The sequence below is a fragment of the Alexandromys fortis genome, unplaced genomic scaffold (genome assembly GCF_014885135.2).
Source record: "Alexandromys fortis isolate MF-2015 unplaced genomic scaffold, M_Fortis_MF-2015_v1.1 scaffold_45, whole genome shotgun sequence".
NCBI classification, from domain to species: domain Eukaryota; kingdom Metazoa; phylum Chordata; class Mammalia; order Rodentia; family Cricetidae; genus Alexandromys; species Alexandromys fortis.
Genome location: NW_026067926.1, coordinates 5,854,289 through 5,877,607, shown reverse-complemented (window position 1 = coordinate 5,877,607; position 23,319 = coordinate 5,854,289). Strand labels below are relative to the sequence as shown.

The window sequence follows — 23,319 nt, the reverse complement described above, 5'->3', positions numbered from 1 at the left end:
TGGACACTTTTACAGGATGGATAGACGCATTTCCAGTCTCCAGGGAAACAGAAGGTGTGATGGAGCTCATGTCAGAAGCTCTCACCATCTCATGGGCAATGGGACTCAAACAACAACTAACCAAGCTCTCCATTGAACTCAGGTTATCTTGGCCCTCCCTTCTCCCCATTGCCCTGACTTGTCTCAGGGCCACCCCACATTCCCCTATGGGCCTGAGCCCTTTTGAGTTGCTTTATGGCAGGCCCTTTCTCTTTAACTATCACCTCCCAGTTCAAACTCCTCCACTGGCAGGGTACCTACCCTACCTCTCCCTTTTAAGGTCCCTTCTCCGTTCACACACTGACAGTTGTCTTCCTGCCACAACATCAGTGGACCCTAACACCCCTAAGCCTGCCCCACTCTACCCAGGGGACAGAGTACACCTCAAACAGTTAACTACTAGGTCTTTCAAACCTCGATGGATAGGACTTCACACAGTAATCCTCACCAACCCCTCGGCTGCCAAGCTCTTGGGACACCCATGGTGGTACCATCCATCCAGGCTCAAGTGGGTGCCTACTCAAGATACTTGGTCTGTCCAGCAGACAAGACCTTCTACCCTTTGGTTTTCCAAGATGCCACAATGAAGGGCCTACCTGCTTTTCATTCTGGCACACTCATCTTTAGCAATAACAATTTTTTTTTCCTAGACACCAGCCTTATGACATGGAGCCAGCCCCACTGATCTATGCTACATCTACCTCATGTGTCAGAGTAGCATGTCAGAAGAGGAAATGCGCCTGACATGGAGTCAGCATCTTGATTCCATCCCAGCTTATACCTCTAAGATTATGGGGTAGAACTATTATTAGAACTGCAAAGGCAAGAACAACATTTGGACAGATAGTGCCAGCCTTAAAGTACTGCCATGACCAAAACATCGTCCACCGACACCTAAAATCTGATAAACATTCTTCTACATGTAGAGAACAAAATAAAAGCTTGGGGACTGTGGCCTCGCTACCAGATGTGCAGCTGGCACTGTGCTAAAAGGGCATTTGAAACCAAAATCTGTAATGCCCCAGAACTGGTACTGAGTGAAGAATATGATGGAAAGAAGGCAGACGTGTGGAGCCTTGGAGTGGTTCTGTATCACCCTTTCAGAGGAAGCACCCTGACAGAAGTTGAGGAAAACAATTCTCTTTGGCAACTATGACATCCCAGATGACATGCCTGCCGTTGTAGGAAAACCAATTCATCAAATTCTAACAGTTGCCCCAGAGAGGAGACCCTTCATCGAAGCCATCATCCAAAACCCATGGGTCAGGTGTTCTAAAATAAACATCCAGAGGAAGCCCTACCTAGATCCAAAAATAATAGACAACCTAATTAGTCATGGCTGTCCAAGAAACATCATCTTTGAGTCCCTGAGGAACAGGAAACACAAAAAAATAATGGGGATGTATTTAATATTAAAAGAACTGGCAGACCACACGCTTCACTGCACCACCTCAGCCAAGAGGGCAGATCCTTCCCCTCCACCATTTCTGGTACCTTCTTCAACAATTGGTCGTTACCTGGAAGGAAGCTCAGTGAGCCCATCTTTGACCTATCAGGGCAGATGATGGCCAGAAGGGCCCCCATGCCTCTATGGTGTTCCCAGAAGAAGATCCCCACTTCTGCCCATGCCCCACTGACTAAGGCTGCGTCTGCCCCATGTGTCGGCTGTAGAAACGACATGCCCATGCCACCTGGACCATCGTCGTCTAACAACATCGGGTGTTTCAGGGCACTGATGAGGGCAACCAGGGATTGCCTGTGGAGACTGCTGCTGCGTGAGGGTGCCAAATAGGCAGGCATAGCCTTTGACTAACTACAGAGTGGCCCCACTGGAAGAGGCAGCAGGAGGAGGAGCCCAGTAAGGAATCCCTGAATGGAATTTCACATGCCACTGGTGGGATGTGTTCTTTAAACTTTGAAACATTATTTTCAGCCAAGCTCCCTTCCCCTCCATTAAAAATAAGCAATTCTTTAACTTGTGGGTCCCAGCTCCCTTCTCCATAGAAGATGCTTTGTGCGGGCAAACAACCCAATGAAATACTGCATTGATCAGCTAGAAAAAAATTTTTTTCTAGCCTCCTCCCCGTTTCCCATTTCCCTCCCCCTCCTCGTACACATCGTCCCCTCCCCCCACTCCCCTACCCCTCTCCCCCTCTCCCCACTGCCCTCCCCCTCTCCCCCTCCCCCCCACTACATTCCCCCTCCCTCTCGAGAATGAAGAGCAGTCCAGATTCCCTGTCCAGCGGGAAGTCCAAGGTCCTCCCACTTCTATCCATTACCAGGAAGGTGAGCATCCAAACAGTCTGGGCTCCCTCAAAGCCAGTTCATGTATTAGGATCGAAACCTAGTGCCATGTCCTTGGCTTCTCATCAGCCTTAATTGTCTACCACGTTCAGAAAGTCCGGTTTCATCCCATGCTTATTCAGTCCCAGTCCCGCTGGCCTTGGTGAGCTCCCAATAGATCAGTTCCACTGTCACAGTGGGTGGGTGCACCCCTCGTGTTCCTGACTTCCTTGCTCATGTTCTCCCTCCTTCTGCTCCTCATTTGGATCTTAAGAGCTCAGTCCGGTGCTCCAATTTGGGTCTCTGTCACTATCTCGATCCATAGCCAGATGAAGGTTCCGTCCAGATGGAGCTCCTCAGCACCTCTCTTCCAGATTTTAAATACAGAAAATTATACTTTCACAGTGATGGAGTATGCGCTGGGAGGGAATCTGAGGAAGCAAATACTGGAAGTGGGCAGGCTGCGTGAGGAAAAGGCACAGGAAATGTTCGGGCAGCTAGTGTCATCAGCCGTAACGTGCTGCACATGGCCATGGTACTGTCCATCGAGACCTGAAGCCAGACAGCATCCTGCTCGATGCAGAGGGCAACGTAAAGCTGGGAGACTCTGGCCTCGCCACCAGGTGTGGAGCTGGCACTGTGCTGCAAGGGCGCTGTGAGACTGAGATCTACAGTGCTCCAGAACTGGTTCTGAGGAAAGGGGACGATGGGAGGAAGGCAGATATCTGGAGTCTGGGTATAGTGCTGTTTTATCACCATGGGGCACCACCCCTTCAGAGGAAGGACCCTGAAAGAGACTGAAAAGAACACAAAAATGGCACATGTAACATCCCAGTTCACATCTCTGGGCAACCTATTTTCTCATTAACCAAATTTTAACAGTTGCCCTAAATAGGAGACCCTCCATTAGAGATATTCATCCATGGGTCAAGAATCCTGAAGGAAACATCCCTAGTGAGCCCAAACCCCCAGATCCTATAATTGTAGACATGCTCCTTTCCCACGGATCTTGTCAACAAGATTTTAGACTCCTTGCCGAACTGCAAATATGACAAGATTATGGGGGCAGAACTAACACTCAAAAAATTGGTACATGGGACAATGAGGACTACTGAGACCTCAAGAACAATGGCAATGGGTTTTTGATCCTACTGCACGTATTGGCTTTGTGGGAGCCTAGGCAGTTTGGATGCTCACCTTACTAGACCTGGATGGAGGTGGGTGGTCCTTGGACTTCCCACAGGGCAGAGAACCCTGATTGCTCTTTGGGCTGACGAGGGAGGGGGACTTGACTGGGGGAGGGGGAGGGAAATGGGAGGCAGCGGTGGGGAAGAGACAGAAATCTTTAATAAAAAAAAATTAACACCTTTCTCCCTTAAAAAAAAATTGGTACATGAGGAGCTGGGAGGTTGACCCCACCCCACTTCAGTCGAGCCGGCAGACCCTGGCCCTGCACATCCACTATCTCCGGTACCTCCTTTCTATATCAGGCTGTCCTACCTCTGGCCTTTTCCACACCCAGCCTTCACAACAGCACACGCCTGATGTCCCCCCCCCCCACGGCAGATGACCACAAGTGCCTCCATGCTTCTCTGCGGGCTCCAGAAGAAGAGCCCCACTTACAGCTATGCCCCCGTGAGTAAGGCTCAGCTTTGGTGAGTCAAGAGCAGCTGCAACCCACGATGCCAGTTCCAGCCCTAGTTTCAGCTTAGAAAAGCTCATTTCAGGAAGTTCCCGAGGAGCTAGATATCGTCCCGTGCTGGTCATTGCTGTGGTTCATAGGCATCCAAGCTCGGTACGTCTATTATTGCACCTCCCCTCACAAACGTCCTTCCTAAAACAGAAATGACATGAGATTCTCACTGAAAAGGTCACTGAAGCGTCATACTTGCTTAGAGTGCCCGAGGAAATGTCACAGGGGCGGGAAGTGTCTCCTTAAGTTTCCTTCTCTTTTGTTGTCCAAAGAAGGAGACTCATCAGGTTGACCCCAGCTCCCCTAAGTTTCCTTCTCTTTTGTTGTCCAAAGAAGGAGACTCATCAGGTTGACCCCAGCTCCCCCATGATATCAGGGTGAGACTTTCACCAGGACCTGTCTGCACAGGAGCATATTGACCATCTAGCTTTATGGCCTGCATCCCCTGAATGAACATTGAAAAATCAATTTAAAGTACTATGCATGACTGGCCAAATTGCATTTGGCCTTTTCAGTCTGCGTTATCATCACCTAAGAGGCAACCTGGTGGCCAGAAAAGTTGTCCAACACATAAATAGAAAGCACGGAGAAGGATCTGTGCTACATCTTCATCAGAAACACCCATTCTCCAAAGCTCACAGCATCTGAACCAAACCTGCCTTCTCCACATTACGGTGGCATCGATTTTCACTTAGTAACTGAACGTGGTAGAGAGGATCCTGGCGGTTGCAGGAAGAAGAGGCGCGAACCAATCTGAACAGATCATAACAGTGATCAGATACTGCCTCAGATCAAAGCTGAAACCCCTCGCTTGGATACAGACTACAATTTCAAGGCCATTGACATTGGTCTCAATTCTAAGGATAGATATGGATGCTAGAACTGACTCTTCCCTGCTCCCATATTCTAAGAAGAGGATGTAATAAGAATGACGGGTGGAGTTTTGGCAGGATCCTCCCTGAGTTTTGAGCAATGGGTACCTCTACTGCATAAAAGTGTCTCTTTGTTTTCATTTACTTCTGTTTTCCCAAGAAGGAATTCCTCCCCGCTCCCCCGTGTTCAGCTGTGCCTGCCCTTTGCATGAGATGTAGCAACTCTCAGAAGCAATGCCCTTGTCACCTGGGCAGCACCTTGATTTAATATGCTTCCACCTTTGAAGGCGCCCCAGAAGGAGGGCTGCAGAATGAAGGCATGCCTTTCACAGCTCTGTTGCTGCACCTCAAAAGAGATGTGTACTGGTATCTTCCCGGATTAAATGGCCAGGCCCTCAACCTGTGTAATAGAGTTTCCAGACAGGCCTTCAAGAGGGAGGCAGAGACAGATTTTGCGATGAGGACAAGGTTGTTGTTGTTGTTTTTTTGGTTTTTTGTTTTGTTTTGTTTTTTTATTATGTACAGTGTTCTGCCTGCATGTCTACCTGCATGCCTTAAGAGGGCACTGGATCTCATTACAGATGGTTGTGAGCCACCATGTGGTTGCTAGGAAATGAACTCAGGCCCTCTGGAAGAGCAGCCAGTGCTCTTAAGCTCTGAGCCATCTCTCCAGCCCAAGGGCAAGTTGTTTAGCAGGCACTTAAGTGCAGCTAGAAAGAAGTCCCTGTCCTAAAAGGACCAAGAGAGAAACAGCCTCTGAGAGCAGGAAGGGTCCTCACCAGGAGCCCACTCTCTGTTACCTGATGCCTTCTAGCTTCAAGGCATTTTCCTCTAGTCCCTGAGCAATCACGAAGAAGATGAAGACCAGGACACATCAGGGAAAGGAAAGTGCTTTCAAGACTCTTGATAATTTTCTAGCTTTATGGAGTCTTTCTGGATGGTTTTTAGCCAGTGGATTCCCCATGGAGAGAACGGCCAAGCTAGTTCTGAAGAGTCAGACAATGTATTTTTTCCCTCTGGCAGGCTTCTTCTGAGTGTGGACAGGCTTTGTGCCCATCCCACTTGTCCCCCCAGTTCTGACAGAGCATTTCAGTGCCCGGGTCCCTGTCCTTCTCTTCAGACTGTGTCCCCAGCTTCCTGAAATTTCTGTCCCTTCTACTACTGGGAGCTCAGCCTGAACCCAGTCTTAAAGAATCTCCAGGAAAGCATCTGACTACTACTGTGCTCATGTCCTCAACTACAGTGGAATCCTAGACCTGGGGATCATCCCTGTGGATGCTTACGGAGGCCCTACCAGCATACTCATGCTGGACAGCAGGACACTCACAAGTTCCTTCTATAATGCCAGTAAAAGTCCCCTACCCTCGCAAGGCAAAAAGTACAAGAAAAACAGAAAATATAAGCCAATATCCTTAAAGACATAAAACCACAGGTGCAAAAATTTTCAGCAAAACGCTTACAAATTGAAGGACAGCATACATCAAAATGATTATCTACCACAAATACTTTGGTTTATCCCAGGAAATGTAAGTTCACATACTTATATTTATACATTTAAAAATTATAGAAATTAATTTAAAGGTGAATATTACAAAATACTTTCTATTGGTAAAGAAAAGCCCTTTGACAAATCTGATGATTCATGATAGTATTCCAAAACACCAGTATTATAGGGGTCATACTTTAACATAATAAAGGTTTTTAGATGACAAAACTCACAATGTCATTCTAAATGGAGCGAAACTCAAAGCAATTACTACATTACAATCTGTAAAGAGACAGGGCTGTCCACCATTACCATTCATTTTCAGCATATGGCTTGGAGCCTGAGATAGATCAGTCATGGAAGATAAAGAAATTAAAGGCATCCAAGCAGCAAAAGAAGAATTTTGTATCATCCATGTTTGTAGATGACATCAAATCATACATAAATCAAAAACTAAAACCTCTAGAAATTACTAATGCATCCAGAAGAGTATCAAGGGAATGAAATCAACTAACAAAAATCATTGGTACTTTCACAGCTATAATAACAAGCATGCAGAGAAAGTGATCATTTCAGCATCCCGTGCACAACAGCTTTAGTACAGCTTATGACATAGAAATATAACTAATAAGGGAGGCAAAGATCCTCTACAAAAACAACTTTGAACTTCTTTTTTTATTGAGCTCTACATTTTTCTCTGCTCCCCTCCCTGCCTCTCCCCAAATGCATTCAGTGTGCTACACTGGCAAATTCTTCAAGAAACCCCTAGACCAACAAAGGAAATAATCTTCATGCTTTTGAGATGTGTGTAGAAACTAAAATGCCATGAGGAGATAGAGCCTCCTATATGAGGGCCACCTCTGCAGAAGTGGTCACATAAAGTAAGGTGAACCAACCCCAGCTTGTGGCAGTTGGGAGTTGCCCATCCCCCACAGTTGTGCCCACCAACTGCCATTCTCAAAAGGGGCCTGTCTCCCAGCCTCCCTTTCTCCTTCATTCTCTGCCACCAAAGTATCCCCTACCTCTGAGAAGGACCAATGGTCAAATCATGTCTGTCCTAGGTTACTTTGCATTAATGTCACAAACATCACCAAGGAAAGTAACTTGGGGCGGAGAAGGCTGACTTGACTCACATGTCCTTTACCATTTACTCTAACACGAATTCTAGTTGCTCTGAATAATAAAAATCCAGAGTCAGATATAGGGGTTAATGCTGAGGATCAGGGAAGTAAGGGGCCAAGCCCTAGAGTTCTTATGCTCAGAAAGGAAGGGGGATCCTGTCCTGCATTACAGAATGCATCTGTCTCCACCAAGCCTCAGACTGCAGTGAGCTCTTGTCTCCTCCCTCCTTATATGTCTCTCTCTGCCCAGCCACATCCCTTCCCATCTCCACCTCCCTAGTGCTGGATTTAGAGGCATGAGACACCCAAGTAATGGATTTAAGGGCATGAGACTCCCAAGTAATGAGATTAAAGGTGTGAGCCATCACTGTCTGACTTCTGGTGGCTATGAGCTCTGATCTCCAGGCAAGCTTTATTTTTTTAAAACACAAAACACTCAATATAACTGACCATCAGTGAAGGGAAGTCAAGGGAGGAACACAACCAGGGCAGGGACCCTGAGGTAGGAAATGGAATGGAGACCTCAGAGAAGTGAGTGCTGCGGACAGTCTTGTTTTCACTGCCTGAACAGGCCAGCCTCCTCTACCTCCCAGGGCATCCTGCCCAGTGTTATCACAACCCCCAGTGGGCTAAGTCTAACGGTTATAGCTCAGATGGAAAGGAATCCTGGCAGTCAGGACCCCAGCACAACCCAGATGCCACTGGGACTCCTAGGCCTCTGCCTGCCCTCCTTCTTTCCCTCCCTCCAGGACCTGCCCTGTGCCCTCTCAGCTGGTCCTGCTCTGGCCCCTTGCAGCCTCCCTCATCCTCTGGACTCCACTGCCTCACTCCACCACTCAGGCTCTTGGAGGGAGGACCAGACTTGCTGGGTGCCATGCAGACCCTTGTAAGTGCTTACATTAGGGCTGGAGAGATGGCTCAGTAGTTAAGAGCATTGCCTGCTCTTCCAAAGGTCCTGAGTTCAATTCCCAACAACCACATTGTGGCTCACAACCATCTGTAATGAGGTTTGGTGCCCTCTTCTGGCCTGCAGACATACACACAGAATATTGTATACATAATAAATAAATAAATAAATATTTTAAAAAAAGAAAAAAAAAGTGCTTCCATTAAAAAAAATAGTCTGGTGGTGATGGAGCAGGCCTTTAATCCCAACCTCCAGAGGCAACTGCAGGTGGATATCTGGGAGTTTGAGGCCAGCCTGGTTACAAGGGCTAGTTCCAAGACAGGCTCCAAAGCTACAGAAACCCTGTCTCGAAAAAGAAAAAGAACCAGGGGAAAGAAAGGCTGTAGCTGAGTTCAGCTGTCTAACATTGAAGCTACTGTTTGTTCAGCTAGCCTAAAAGTCCTAAGTGGGAAATGGGAGGGAATCAGGTATAAGACAAGAATAGCGATTTCTAAATGGTGACCAGACCGAGGTCACTGAGCAGGAAGCTGTGAATACTCACTGTGAAATGGACAGTTGACCGTAGAATTCAATTACGCTGGTATTATTTGGGAACTCCAGCTACACTGGAGTCATTGCCTAGCAGATGGCATACTTAGAGCCCTGTGGCCTGAAACCCAATGTGTTTGATCTGATCTTTTATAATATAGTAATCTCAGATCAGTTATCTTTGGGGAAGATGGTAACCAAGTTAGAATCATCTATGATGTGTGTCAAATTAAGCATTATTAGTTTTTGTATTTGAAACTACTGTTAAGAAAAACCATTCACTGCATACATATGCATTGTGAACTGTCATAATTTTCTAGGTAAATGATTATTGATTTTTTAATGACTGAACAGTGATAATGGACATTTCCCCATATACGAAAGCTACACCTGATCTGAATTGTGCTAAGAAAAGGAAATAAAGTCAGTATGTATAGGTAAGAGGCTCTCTCGGAACATGCCAATGAAAGAGAACGCATGGTACTGCTGGGCTGTCCAACGGGAATAAACCTTCTTCTACCTCTCCTTGGGGGGGGGGGGGAACAGCGGACTGGAAGGGACAAAGAGAAATCAGAAGAACTATCCAGAGCTTCCAGTGCCGATGTCCACCATGCAGCAGATGTATCAGATCACGTTTTTCTGTCTTACTCAATCTCCACAAGCACACAAATGCGTGGAGGGGAGAATGCAGGCCTTTAAGTGGATTACTGGTTGCCCAAGTCAAGTGGGACAAGAGATGGCCAGGCCCAGCTCGGTCCAATTCCAAAACCTACCCTGATTTCTGGCTGCTATAGTACAAATCTGTCAGTGTTTCTCTTTTCCTTGCTTTCTATAGAGTCGCGCCAGTATGGTCTGGTGCCTGACGATGACAACACGGCGCATTTATTGAGTCCACACTGCATGTCACACAGATATGGAATCGTTATTTCACTAAATGCCAACAAACAAATTGAAAACTGAGACTTATAAAAGTTAAGGGACCTATCCAAGGTCAGAGCTTGGACTGGCAATACCAGGAAGCCCATCTGATACACAGACCACATTCCCTGAAAAAAACTCTCAATCCATTGCCTTTACCTTTTCAAAAACTCCTTCAGTCATCAGGAGGAGTTCACTGCCTCTGAGTGTGAAAAAAAGCAGAGGAGAACGATTCGTGTTCGGCAGTGCTGTTTCTAATAAACACTCTGGCTTTGGTACACAACCAACATTAAAATCACTTAAAAATGCCAATAATTTCTTCCACAATATACCACAGTATGATCTCTCTTCTGAGTCACATGACATGACATGTTTCCTTTCCTGAGCTGTTATTACCTGAAGCCTGCATGTAATCGCCACATAATCATAGAAGGCATTTTTGAGAAGGGTTCAAGTCAAAAGGAGCTTTCCCATCACTAAATCTCAATAATCTAGGAAGCCCAATTAACTATAATGCCCACTTGCCAATATTGCAGTTACCCCAAATTTTAATGATTGGCCATCAAACCCTACAATTATTTCGACATACAGAATTTTTCTACTAATGCCCTTGGCTTCTTACTGAGACTCAACTGCAATGGATTTTTTAACACAAAACTGGAGGGACTCCAACGGAATCATCAGCATTAGTAGATATCTAGTTAAGCGCTTTAGAATAGGCCCTAAAGGACTCCAGAACCCGCATGGGCGGTGATTTGGGCCCAGCACAGAAACATCCTTGTGAATAACGCACAGGACTCCACACGTCACTCTCCACTCCTCTGGGCTTCGAACTTCATTTCAGTGGAAGACTCCACATTGGAATGCCTAATCCAGAAGAGTGAGTTTGTGTGCATTCAAACACAATATGGAAAGGCTGGATTAATCTGGCTTCTGCACATAACTTTGAGTGTTCTCAGAAATAATATTAACAAATTGGACTGAAATAATGGTGATGATAATAATAATTATTAACAATAAAAGCTTGACTAAATGTTTGCTTTCACTTGAAGACAGTTTGCATGCGTGGACAGACAGCTGACATTCACTGGCACCTCGGGGTTTTAAGGAATTAGCTTGTTTATGATTAATTAATTAACACTTTCATAAACATGATCACAGCGAACCAAGGGCCAGAAGGTACGCTTGGACACTCTGATAGGTTTGTCTGAGGCTCTGTGGGAATCCCTTGCTCGGCACAGTTACCTGTGTCAAGGGAAGTTGTGACAGTTTGGGAGGCAGCTACACCTCCAGGTTAAGAGGCACACTTCCTGCCAGTAAACCTCAAGATTTAACAAAGCCATTCCACATGACACTGTTGTCATCTTGCTAGAGAGAGATTCCCTAGAACACGGATCTATCTTTTCAAGTATCCTAAACATTCCCTGAACTTGTTGTTTGTCTGTTCTTTGTTAAGTCGGTTGCTCTTTCTCAAAGACAATACTCTGAACTGTCCTACTGCAGCAGTTCCGGAGACTGATCCATAGAGTCCCCACAGCTTCATAACTCACATTTCTCTCCAGCAGCTGGAAGGCTCAGCGTCCTAAGAACTGGACACCCAAACCTCCATTTATAGGACCCGAAGTACTCAAGGTATTGAACAAAAGGTCTCAAGGTATCTGTCCCACTTCCTTTAGGTTGCCTACGTTAACATCAGGCACACATCAAGGTTTCGGCGATTCTCAAAGCTAAATTACTAGTTAAACACCTAATACCGAAGCGCTTTAAAAATAACAAGTAACGTGGTGGCCACAGGACGCCCGATGGTGTTGAGGGCTGGGTGTCCCCTCGCGGTCCACTGCGGGTGCAAAAGATACTAGTGGCTGAGAGGAGGAACCCAAATTAAAGGCTTGGGACAGTCCACAAATGAAGCCCAGATCCTGGGGAAGAGGGGCGACTCTCCGAGAGATCTCCCCCTCCATCCCGGGTCCACAGCTCGCCCAAGGTGGCAGCTGCCTGGCAGGTGTTGGGAGCAAGGAGCACGGGTGGCGGCACGGAGCATGGAGCGAGCCCGGGGACAGCCGGCAGCGCACTGGGCCGGGGTGGGGGGGACAGAGGAGCACACTCACCGATGCTGCTGAAACTCTCTGACAAAGTTCTTCATCCTGCAGATCTTCTTGCTTGGCTGTGGCTCCATGAGGTCCCACATCTGGGGTGTGCGGGGCCCAGGCAATTTCGCGAAACTGGTCCAGCACGCAGCGCAGACAAGGCGAGGGCCATAGGCCTGGGTGGAGGCCGGGAGCAGGGAGGCCTCTGCCGCCTCCGCCTCATTTGCTCTCCTTTGTAACAGAGGTGGCGCCCGACGGAGGAGGCACGGGAGACCAGCGCACAAGTTCCCAGCCCGAGGCGAGGCGCGGTGCAGAGCCGCAACTCCTCTGGCCCAAGGCCTGGCGCGCGTGGGAGCCAGGCGCGACCCCTGCTGCCATTCCAACTCCTAGGCCTCAGCTGCCCTCTCTCTCTCCCTTGACTTGTTCTTTAAAATATTTAACTTACTCGCTTTTCCCTTTGTAGACTGCTGCATAAGGTCCTTCTCCTAGTTTCTCCAGTTTTTCATAGGAATCAGCTTTTCCAAACTTGGGTTGTTGGCTAAACACAAAAGAGCAGGAAACAAAACAGATTGTTTCAGTACCAATTTGCTGACAATGAGTAAGTAACATTTTCTGATATCAGAATATTTTTAGAACAAGGCAATAAACAATCATTGTACGAATTCAGAATATACAAACACACAGAGAATTCTATTTGCCCATAATCTAACCAGGGTAGACCTGTAAATATTCTGATATAGCATCCATCACCCAAGGCTATCTTGCTGGAAATCGTTTGTTTATAGAGATGTCGTGACATTCAATGTACATGCTTCATGACCTGTGTTCTCACGTTCAATGTGTGATGAACATTTTCCACATTGGGCATAATATTCTAAATTATAGATTAATAAACTAGTCTATGCAGATCAAACATACTCTATCCCATATTTTATACATCCCATTGATGTACAATAATTATTACTTTGTTTCAGCAGTAGGGGAGGGACCAAAAAGAATTTTGTGATACATGAAAGTTGTACAAAAATTACAAAGTTTTATTAGAATGGTCATCTTATCTATGACTTTCTAGTTATAACAAAACTGTAGTTACCACATGTATTATACAGCTGCTGATGCTGGGAATACTGTGTTACTCTACAGCAAATCATGACTGTATAACAGTCAGAAAGTACTCCTCCAATGTATTTCATCAGTAAATCACATAGATAACATATACTATCTAGAGATAACTGATCATCCTAACCTCTCATTCTCACAGGTGATAAAATTGTTAAGGACTGACCAATGAAATCGAGGGCTGTCTGCACCGCAAAGGGGACGAGCATCAGAGTGGCGAGATGGCCGACAGGATGGGAGAAAATCTTTGCAACTGGGTATGTGGTAGAGGATTAACATAGGCAATAAAAGAAGGTCCCAAAGAATTAAACATGAAAACCCATCTAATCAAAAAATAGGTGAATCAATAGAACTGTTCTCAAAGGTAGAACTTCAGACAGCCAATAGGTGGAATCTGTTCAACATCCTTAGCCGTCAAGAAAATGAAAATCAAACAACACTGTGATGCCATCTCACCCATAAGACCGGCTGTCACCAGGAAAACAACATGGCAAAAATGCTAGAGAAGTTTCCTGCACTTTTACGCTGGTGAGAGTGTAACCTGGAGGTTTTGCTACGGAAGGGAGGCACTCACAATCCACAAAATGAGCAGCAGATTAATTTGATGAGAATATGGTTCATACACACAGTGGAGTTTTATTCAGCCATAAAGAAGGTGAAATATAGCACCTTCAGGAAAACTAATAGAGATTATCATTAACATGATAAATCTGATGTAAAAATAAAAATGATAACATAAGCAACACAAGTCAGACTCAGAAATACATGAACCATATTTTCTGTCATATATGGACACATATTTATGTGTGTGTGAGCCCATATGGAGGACATATACAGATATGAAATCAGAGAGACTATGATGAGGAAGGAAAGGGAATAAATGGGGGAGGGCAAAGAGAGAAAGAAGAAAACAATGCCCCATATTTCCCCTCATATGCACACACACGTGAAAGCAGAGGAGAGACTACTTACAGGGAGGAAGTTGTACACTGAGGTTTTGCAGGGGAGAAGATCAGAAAGGTCAAATACAGGAAGTACAATGATACACAAGAATGACAGGTCATAAAGGAGCCCATGACTTGCATTCCAACTGTAGCAATTAATTAAAAATGAAAATACTAAATGTGTTCTCTTGTCCCCAGCCCACACCGAACACAACACAGTGACTAACGATACATTCTTCAAAACTAACAGTTCATGATCTTGGAAAAAGAATTATCTAACCAGACATTTTGAGGAATCTTGAATGGTATATGCAATTGGGAGTAAAATTTCAGAGAAATGACCCTAAACCCATGAGAAAACTATTAGATTAAAATAGCAGAAACCTTTAAGTATACATGAGAAAAAATAAGGGGAGACTTAATTTTATAAAAACAGAAAGGACAGATAAGAATGAGGTCACTGAGTTAGAAGGGCAAAGCAAAGACTTGGCCAACATCCTCAGAAATGACAATGTACAATTACAAACGGCCAACAAATATTTAAAACTGCATTCAGCATCCCTAGTCATCAGAAAAATGCAATTAAACCTAAGGGTATAACCATGACTTTTTTTTCTTAACAGTTTTATTTTAATGAAAATATAATTACATCATGGCTTTTTGATGCAATCAACAGAAGCAAGTGAACGAAATAGAATAAGCTGGCAGGTTTCTCAAATAAAAACATGAGTACAAATCCTAAAGTCACAATTCATGAAAAGATAAAACCATGAAAGAGAAGCATGGAGTTTAATGGGGAGAGGAACTAAAACTCTTGGAACAGCGGTACCAGTGAAAAGCTAAGGATGACTTTGAAGTTACTGTATGATCAATATTTAACCAGCATAAAAAAATTTAATAAGTATTGAATGAGAAAAAAGATATAGTTGAAACAGCAATAAACTCGGGTTTAAACAAAATTCTCACCAGACACTTCAAGGAGCGACTGCATCCACATAGAAAAGTTAATCAGAGATAACAATGGCTGCAAAATGGACAGGAATGTTTTATAAAGTTAATAAAGTGATTTGACTGGATGTGGTTAGCCCCCAGAGACAGACATGGGGGGATCTCTGTAAGTTTGAGGCCAGCCTAGTCTACATTGTAAATTCCAGGTCAGAGTTATATAGAGAATCTGCTTTAAAATAAAAACAGAGGCAACGATTTGTATCCCCAGTACTGCAGTAGTTAGTGTGTCCAATGAGAGATATGCAGACATTGCAAATTTTATCACCTGAAGCAAAAAAATCAAGACATTAACTTCCACGGTACTTCAACATAAGGCTTGGCTGGACCAGTGCAAAGTAGTACAAGAAGGTAAAAGAGAGAGAAAATCATGTTGAGAATTCTTGAATCAATTAGAAACAGAGAGTAGACACTAAATACCTCCAAAGTCACAAATTTTAGTATTTTCCTTACATTTTAAAAAGTATTTGCTATATCTACACAAGTAAGATGTATACATCTTAAATAAATTAGGAATGAAGGAAATACAAGAAAGGAAGAGGTAAGGAGAGGGGAATTAGACGAGGGATTCTCAAAAAAATACACGATAATAAGGATAAATTTAAGCCCAACTATATTAAAGAGTACAATAAACATAAGTGAAACCACCTTTGGCAAATAAAAGTTCAGATTTGTGATGTGGGGGATCAACAATGTGCTACTGAGAAGATTCAAAAGCAGAATAAAGAGTATATCTGAACATAAAGAAGGAGGAAACCCTACCATTTGGAACTGAGTTTTGTACAGCGTAAGGTGTAGGGACTGAGTTTCATTCTTTCCACGTTAACACCCCGGGTTCTCAGTCCCATTTGGTAATGTTGCTCATCAACAGATGGACAGGTAAAGAAAATAGAGCATACACACCAAATGGAATTCTATTCAGCTAGACTCAAAACTGACATCATGAGATTGGTATGAAAGCCAATGAAACCTGAAATTTTGTACTGAGGTAATAACCAAGGGACAAAAAGACAAACGCTGCATATTCTCTCCCGTGTGTGTCCTAGCTTCCCTCCACTCCTCAGCTCCATGTGTTTAACGTGGAGAACCTCTAGAAAGCAGAAAACTAGAGAGGAGACATTGCACAGGGCAGGGCACCTTAAGGAAGAAGGCAGAAGGGACATAGATGAGCATGGAAAGGGTGGAAAACTTGGGGCACACAGGTTCAAACAGAAGGTGGGAGAGACAAGATGGTGGGGGAAGAGATAGTCAAAACAAGGGACGCATGACTCACGCCGAACTCTCTTAGGCTGGCCTTGATGAGGAGCAGCAGGCCATTGCTCTCCTGGGTCTTGGTCTGAGTTTCCGTCAGGAGCTCCTCTGCCGCCTGCAGTTCTTCGCTGTGGTTTGAAAGGAGGCCACTGGCTGCCTCCTTCAATGCCTTCAGCTTTTCCTGGGGCTTCTGGAACCTCTTCTGAATTCGTGACAGTAACTCTTTAGCAGCCCTGATAAACAGAAATGGTCCACTTAGGAAGTAAAACTTGGGTCTTAAAACCCTAATAGGAGACTTTCAAATGATCATAGTTCCTTCTAGGAATATAGAGTGACTTCTTGTTTCGTATTTATTTATTTATTTATTTATTTATTTATTTATTATTTAGACAAGTCTTGGCTATACNCTGAATGAATAACCATCTATTTCTCAATTCTGAGCTAGTGTGGGATTTCTTTTAAGCATCCTTCTTCAACTTTTATTTATTTCTATTGATTTTTCGAGACAGGGTTTCTCTGTGGTTTTGGAGCCTGTCCTGGAACTAGCTCTTGTAGACCAGGCTGGTCTCGAACTCACAGAGATCCGCCTGCCTCTGCCTCCCGAGTGCTGGGATTAAAGGCGTGCGCCACCACCGCCCAGCCAAATACTTAGGCTGGTCTTTAACTCAAAAAAATTCTCCTGCCTCAGCCTTCCTCATTATTATGATTAAAAGTCTAAATGACCAAGCTTAGAATGGATCCTGATTGCTGAAGACCAGAAGTAATTTTTTTCTTTCTTTATATGTTTTGTGTGTGATGAGGGAAGGGACGTCTAAGTGCCATGTCAAATATGCAGAGTTCAGAGGACATTAAGGTCTGGCTCTTACTATACTTGCATGGATGCCTACATGCCAGAAGAGGGCATCAGATCCCACTATAGATGCTTATGAGCCACCATGTGGAAGCTGGAAATCGAACTCAGGACCTCTGGAAGAGCAGACAGTTCTCTTAACTGCTAAGCCATCTGAGCCACCATCCAAAGGTCCTGAGTTCAATTCCCATCAACCATATGGTGGCTCACAACCATCTGTAATGAGATCTGGTGCCCTCTTGAGGAAGAGACCTGGTCAGTCATCCTCATCAACTTAGACCATGAAACCCAACATGGACAAGTTCAACAGAACCGCCATATACGGGCTGCCAATGCATACCTCAGCATCGACAGGGCTAGATGACCTCTCACGCACTCCTTCCCACCCTTCCCTGCAGGCTTCCTTTTCCTCGTCTGAACGCACAGCCTTAAAGACTCTCAGCCATAAATGCTGAGAATCCTGGGAACTGCAGTAACATGGAATCCTGAGAGCTGCAGTCGGTGCCTGAAGATGGCAGTGGTCTGGCACTGAGTGAATGACTGGCATGTGTACCAAAGCTGATTACCCAGACTGCAGCACGGAGCATGAATTTTATAATAACTATAATTAGTAATATGATGACAAGTCATTCCTGCAACAACCCGTGACATTGTAGGAGGGATTATCTCGGAAACTAGAGAACACACAGTGGGGCTCCATGAACCACACACCTCATTCTCACTCCAGGCACAGGAGTAACGGAAACTCAGCAAAAGTCACAGGGAAAGGAGGAGCCGAGCCTCAGAGTGGCCGAGGCATCATGCCTTCCCACCACTTGAACCTTTACAGTGCCACGGCTCATCTAGAATTGGACCTGGCTACAAGCTGTCTCAGTACCCCCTCTAAAGTCCACCCCCAGCGTCTCAGTGTGTGCCACTCCTCAGAGAGCAGCGGAGAACACACCCCAGGAGATTGCTTATAACACTCACAGAATGAAAGGAAAAACCTTTCCCAATTCCCTGATACTCATCCCCTCTAGCCCTCTCCCATCACCCACAAAGAAGACACTCAAATGACTTTCCCCTGCACTCGACAGACATCCGTTAGAACTGGAGAAAACCAGAGACCAGAAATTTGGGCAATATAGACAACAACACCTCTTCCACACTGATCTGTGGTTTCAGTAAAAGGAAGTATTGATACAGCTAAATTATGAAATAAAAATTATTAGCTGGGTGTACTACGTGTTTCTGTAATCCAGTCAATAAACAGGAAAGTGAAGCAGAACTGTGATGTTTGGAGTCAGCCTGGACCATCGCACAAGACCCTACACAATCCAAGTTGTGTTGTCTTATCTGTACACAATTAAAGGTTTAATTAAGTAGATTCAACAGCAATGTACATCAAGGAGTTGCAATAAAGTGTAAAGTACAGTGAAATTTGTGGTATCCCACTGAGCCTGTGGGTGTCACAGCCAGGTCAGCAAGGAAGACCTAACATAAGATACACACAGGAGAGTCACCTACACACACAGTCGCTCTCCATCAAGATGTGTCTTGGCCGGCATTCCTCACAGCAGAGTCCCGTGGCTCCTGGCTTACAAACACATTGCCCAGATGTGTGGTCACAGTCACTGTGGACAGAGCCTTGGGGGTTACAGTCACACTTCTGGCAGCTGCCACCTGCTACATGAGGGTTGCCATGATAGCCTGTAGAGCACCTACCAAAGCGGGGACAGTAGGTATAGACAGGGCAGTCTGCGCCAACCAGGAACACACACACCAGCTCTGCCCAGAGGCCGTCATCCCTTTTGCAAATGAAATGCAGAGCCCACACTGTAGCACGAATGATAAAAACCCGGAGACAGATACTGGGGCTCAACCTGGAGATCAGAAAACTAAAGCAGCCATCCTGGGGCTCTTATCTTGACCCCGGACTGAAGACCTGTCTCCTCCCATCTTATATTCCTCTCTAGTGCTGGGATTAAAGGCTAGCACCACCCTCCCCCAGCCTCTATGGCTAACTAGTCTGGCTGCTGGGATTAAAGGTGTGTGCTATCACTGCCTGCCTGTATGGCTGACTAGTATGGCAACGAGCCACCCCAGAAAGTAGCGAAGAAACAAGGACCAGCTACTGAGGACTAGAGTGAGGGAGGCATCCATGGCTGAGGCAGACACAGAAACAAACCCTGCCAGTCTCCCAGTGATAGGAGGAGGAGGTTTCAATGTCTTTGAGACTGATGGCAGCAGCCATGTGGCAAGGACCTGCTGGAGGGTCTGCCTGGTTCCTGGCTGTCTTTCAGGTCACGCTGATCACTGAGGCCAGTTCCCACACAAGCAAACATACCAGACACTGCCCAGTTTCTGGGTCACAGACATCACTGTGGTCGTTGCAACTGCAGGGCATACAAAGAGCCAGCAGAGGGCAAGGTCCCCAGCCATCACTTTCTGGGAGCTTCCCTCTGTGGTACCCAGGAGCACAGTCCAAAAGAGAGGCAAAAGGGACAAGAAAGCAGACACTGGCTAAAAGATGGGCAAAGGTAAATGCTCTTCAGCAAAGACAGGTGGCAATGACCTTCCTCCATTAAAGGAGCTCATGAGAAGTTCAACACCACTATTAGGAAGAAATGCAGATGAAATCCACAGTCAGAGCCTGAGCATGGGGACTTAGACATACAATCCAGCTGGGGGTAAACTGAGGCAGGAAGACTCCTGTGAATAGTCTAGCCTAGGCTACAGAGTAAGTTTCAAGCTAGCCTAGGCAACAGAGTGAGACACAGTCTGGAAACACTCTCACCAATAAAACAAGTGTCCTGCTCTTCACAAAACCCATGTCTCCAATCAAAACAGCGAGCAGAACAGCACTGAGGATTAATGAAAGTGGGGTGCTCATGCACAGCTGGTGCGGAGGAAAGGCAGTGTGCAGAGTCCTCCAAAGTTAAAGATGACACTAGCCATGCCTAAAAGAAGGTCACTTCAAGGAGAACGACATGAGGGAACTGGAAGACCCATTCACACTCCCAAACCTTTAGCACATATCTGAGCAGGAAATGAATTGGGGAAAGCATTTATTGCAGATGTTCTTCTAACAAGAATTTTTACACCAATATTTTACTATGAGATGCTCAATAATGAGTGGGGTTTTTTTTTGCCTTTTCTTTTCCTTAATATGAAGAAGCACCCTCCCTAAATGATAGCAATATTGGCAAATCAATTGAAAACAGCACTAAAAAGTGTGATCCGAGCACGTTAAGAACATGACTTCCTAAGAGCTGCAGCTTCTTTGACACAAAGTGCACGAACGTCACCCGAGTTCTTATGTAACAGGCCAAGCTTCAAATGTACTAAAAATATAAATAAGCAAAACCGTGATTTCTTAAGAAGACTGGATGGTTTTATAGCATCTTGGAAATTCTTAGACTGTTCATGCTTAAAATTAAACAGCTGGAACATTCTGCCAATTAAAGGAAGCTCTACAGATGGCATTCACCCTTTTGCTTCCTAACAAAAATAACGTGCAATCATTTTTATGGAGGATTACCTAAAGAGAACATTGCTGTAAATCAATGACAAAAATATTAGACACCCCCTTTCTCGGGGCTGGAATAAACTTCTCTAGATGCTTGCACTGACGCCTAAGGTGACAACTGTTCTAGGCCAAATCTTAAATAATAGCTGCCGGGTTCCAGCTAGGACTCTAGTAAGGGTGCACTTCTAGTGTATCTCCCCCCACCAAAAAAAACCTCCAGGATCCAGCTTTCTGCCAACAAAGGACAGCAAGTGATTCCTGCAACATAAAAGCTGGGAAGGCTACCTTGGGCTTTGTTTTTGTTATGTAAAATGCATTTACGTGACTCATCTACTTAAGAGTACCTACAGTGAGAAGGTTTAAACTACCTTCAAGAACCAAAACAAATGCTTTCCCAGGATGCCAGATAAGCTATTCAGCGCTTTTAAAAAAATGTATATATCACTATAGTTGTTTATAGCAGGATACACTGTGATATATCAAAGATTTTGTAGAATTTGTGTATACATAATTGAATTTATACGGCAAAAGATTAAAGATTTCAGGTTTGGGATATAAGATTTCACAATAATCTCCCACCTACATTCATACAGGCAAACTGTAGCAAAATACAATGGATAACACATGTACAAATAAAGATATGGAAACAGGAAAAATGTATATATTTATATGTGCCATTGACTCTGCTTCTTGCAGCCTGAGAGAGCAGAGAGCGGTTGCACTGCCTTCCCTTCTGCCCTGTGACTATACCTTTCAACACTCTTATTTCCAGAACAGCAACGGCTTTTTTTTTTAATTATTTTAGAAATGTTGAAAATAAGAGAAAATTTCAGGAGACTATGGAAATAGTTCCTCCCTCAAAGAATAGGGGTTCTATTCATTCTAAGATCAGTAACGTCCTGTCTGTCAGCTCTTAGAAGTTTCAAATAAAGGGTTGGATAGGCTGGCTTTGGTGGCCCTGGTATCTGTGAGCTCTTGGGTGGACAGCACGTTAAGCTGCCGGGAGTGAACCGGCTGGAAACCAGGAAGGCTGCCAGGCGCTCCTAGTAATTTGGGCTCTAAATGAGTTTGGACAGCACAGTAATTAGCATCCTAGGGGCCAAGCACAGAAGCGCGAGCTACCCGGGTCAGCCTGAAATTAACTCTGTGAAATACCTAACGGAAACACTTTTCATCTGGCCTGGCTTGGTGGGAGCTGGGTATGCCTGCAAAGTTTTTCCCCAAGTCCGGCTACAGTCTTAAGTGTGGAGCATGCTCGGAGACCCGGCTGAGGTGGGCTCCACGGACCGAGGCTCGCACACCTGTTCCGAGCTCATTCCAGCGGCCAACAGCACAAGGCTCGCCCGCCACCCTGCCGGCCTCGGTGGCTACCAGCCGCGCTCCCCCCCCCCCCCCCCCCCCCCCCCCCCCCCCCCCCCCCCCCCCCCCCCCCCCCCCCCCCCCGGGCAGCCTGGTGTCCAGTAGGGACCCGGGCCTACAGCCCACGCCCGGACCCACTACCGACTTACCTGACGGCCAAAGGGAAGGGCTCCTGGCTCAAGGGGCCGATCAGGCAAGACTGGAAAAGTGTCAGAGTCAAGGCCAGCAGGCAGACCCGGCCTGGAGGCGGCGGCGAGGCTGCACGCGGCAGCCAGGAGGGACCCAAACAGGGCGCCGATCTCTGCGGGTGGGCGCGCGGGGAGAGGAGGGCACGGGCGGGCAGACTCTCTGGCGCGTGGTGGCCGCTCCATGCCTACGCTGCCTCGCTTGCGCCACCATCAAGGGCGACCATGGAAACGGAGCTCGGGCAGCCCGCTGCCAGCGCCCGTGCGCTCTGCCTCCCTCCCCCTCCACCCCCGCCGCTCGCCTCCCCGATTTATCCGCGGTCTCCTAGGGCGGGAGCGGTGTGAGGACGCGGAGGCTGCGGGGATGGGGGCGCCCAGAGCCGGGCTCGGGCTGCTTTCCCCGGGACTGCGGGCGCGGCAGGCATTCCGGTTCTGAGCTCATACCAGCGGCCAGCAGTGCAAGGCTCGCCCGCCCACCCTGCCGCCCTCGGCGGCAAAGTGCCGCGCACTCCGGCCCCCACGGCAGCCTGGCGCCGAGTCGGGACCCCGGCCTCCAGCCCCTGCCGGGACCTGCTGCCGACTTACCTGACGGCCGAAGAGAAGGGCTCCTGGCTCAAGGGGCCGATCAGGCAAGACTGGAAAATGGATCAGAGTCAAGGCCTGCCGTCTTCGCGATCCGGCCTGGAGGCGGCGGCGGAGCAGCGTGCTGCGGCCGGGGGACCCAACCAGGGCGCCGATCTCTGCGGGTGGGAGCACGAGGAGAGGAGGGCGGGGCCGGGCGGGGCCGGGCGGGGCCGGGCGGGGCCGGACTCTAGCGCGTGGTGGCCGTTCCGTGCCTAGGCTGCCTCGCCTGCTGCCGGCGCCCGTGCGCTGGCCTCCCCGATTTATTCTCGCGGTCTCCAAGGCGAGGGCGGGGGCGGAGGGGGCGGCGCGGAACGCGGAGGCTGCGGGGATGGGGGAGGCCAGAGCCGGGCTTAGGCTGCTTTCTCCGGGATGGCGGGCGGGGCGGGGCGAGGCTAATTCCAGCGGCCAGCAGTGCAAGCTCGCCCACCCACCCTGCCGGCTTCAGGGGGCTACAATACGCCCCCCCATGGCAGCCTGGCGCCCAGTAGGGACCCCGGCCTCCAGCCCCCGCCCGTACCTGGGAATGGCTGCTTGTGTCTC

The 23,319-nt window shown here is 46.8% G+C and overlaps 1 long non-coding RNA gene across 2 annotated transcripts in view; it reads right to left on the bottom strand.

The window, feature by feature from the left end:
- Positions 1 to 22,987, bottom strand: part of LOC126502376 (uncharacterized) — a 54,722-nt gene extending 31,735 nt beyond the window's left edge. For both annotated transcript variants that reach the window (XR_007591912.1, XR_007591913.1), the window contains exons 1-5: positions 22,741 to 22,987; positions 16,276 to 16,486; positions 11,956 to 12,472; positions 3,946 to 4,156; positions 2,319 to 3,119 (exon numbers count right to left, since the gene is read on the bottom strand). This is a non-coding gene — a long non-coding RNA (uncharacterized lncRNA). The remainder of the gene's footprint in view (positions 1 to 2,318; positions 3,120 to 3,945; positions 4,157 to 11,955; positions 12,473 to 16,275; positions 16,487 to 22,740) is intronic.
- Positions 22,988 to 23,319: the final 332 nt, after the last annotated feature.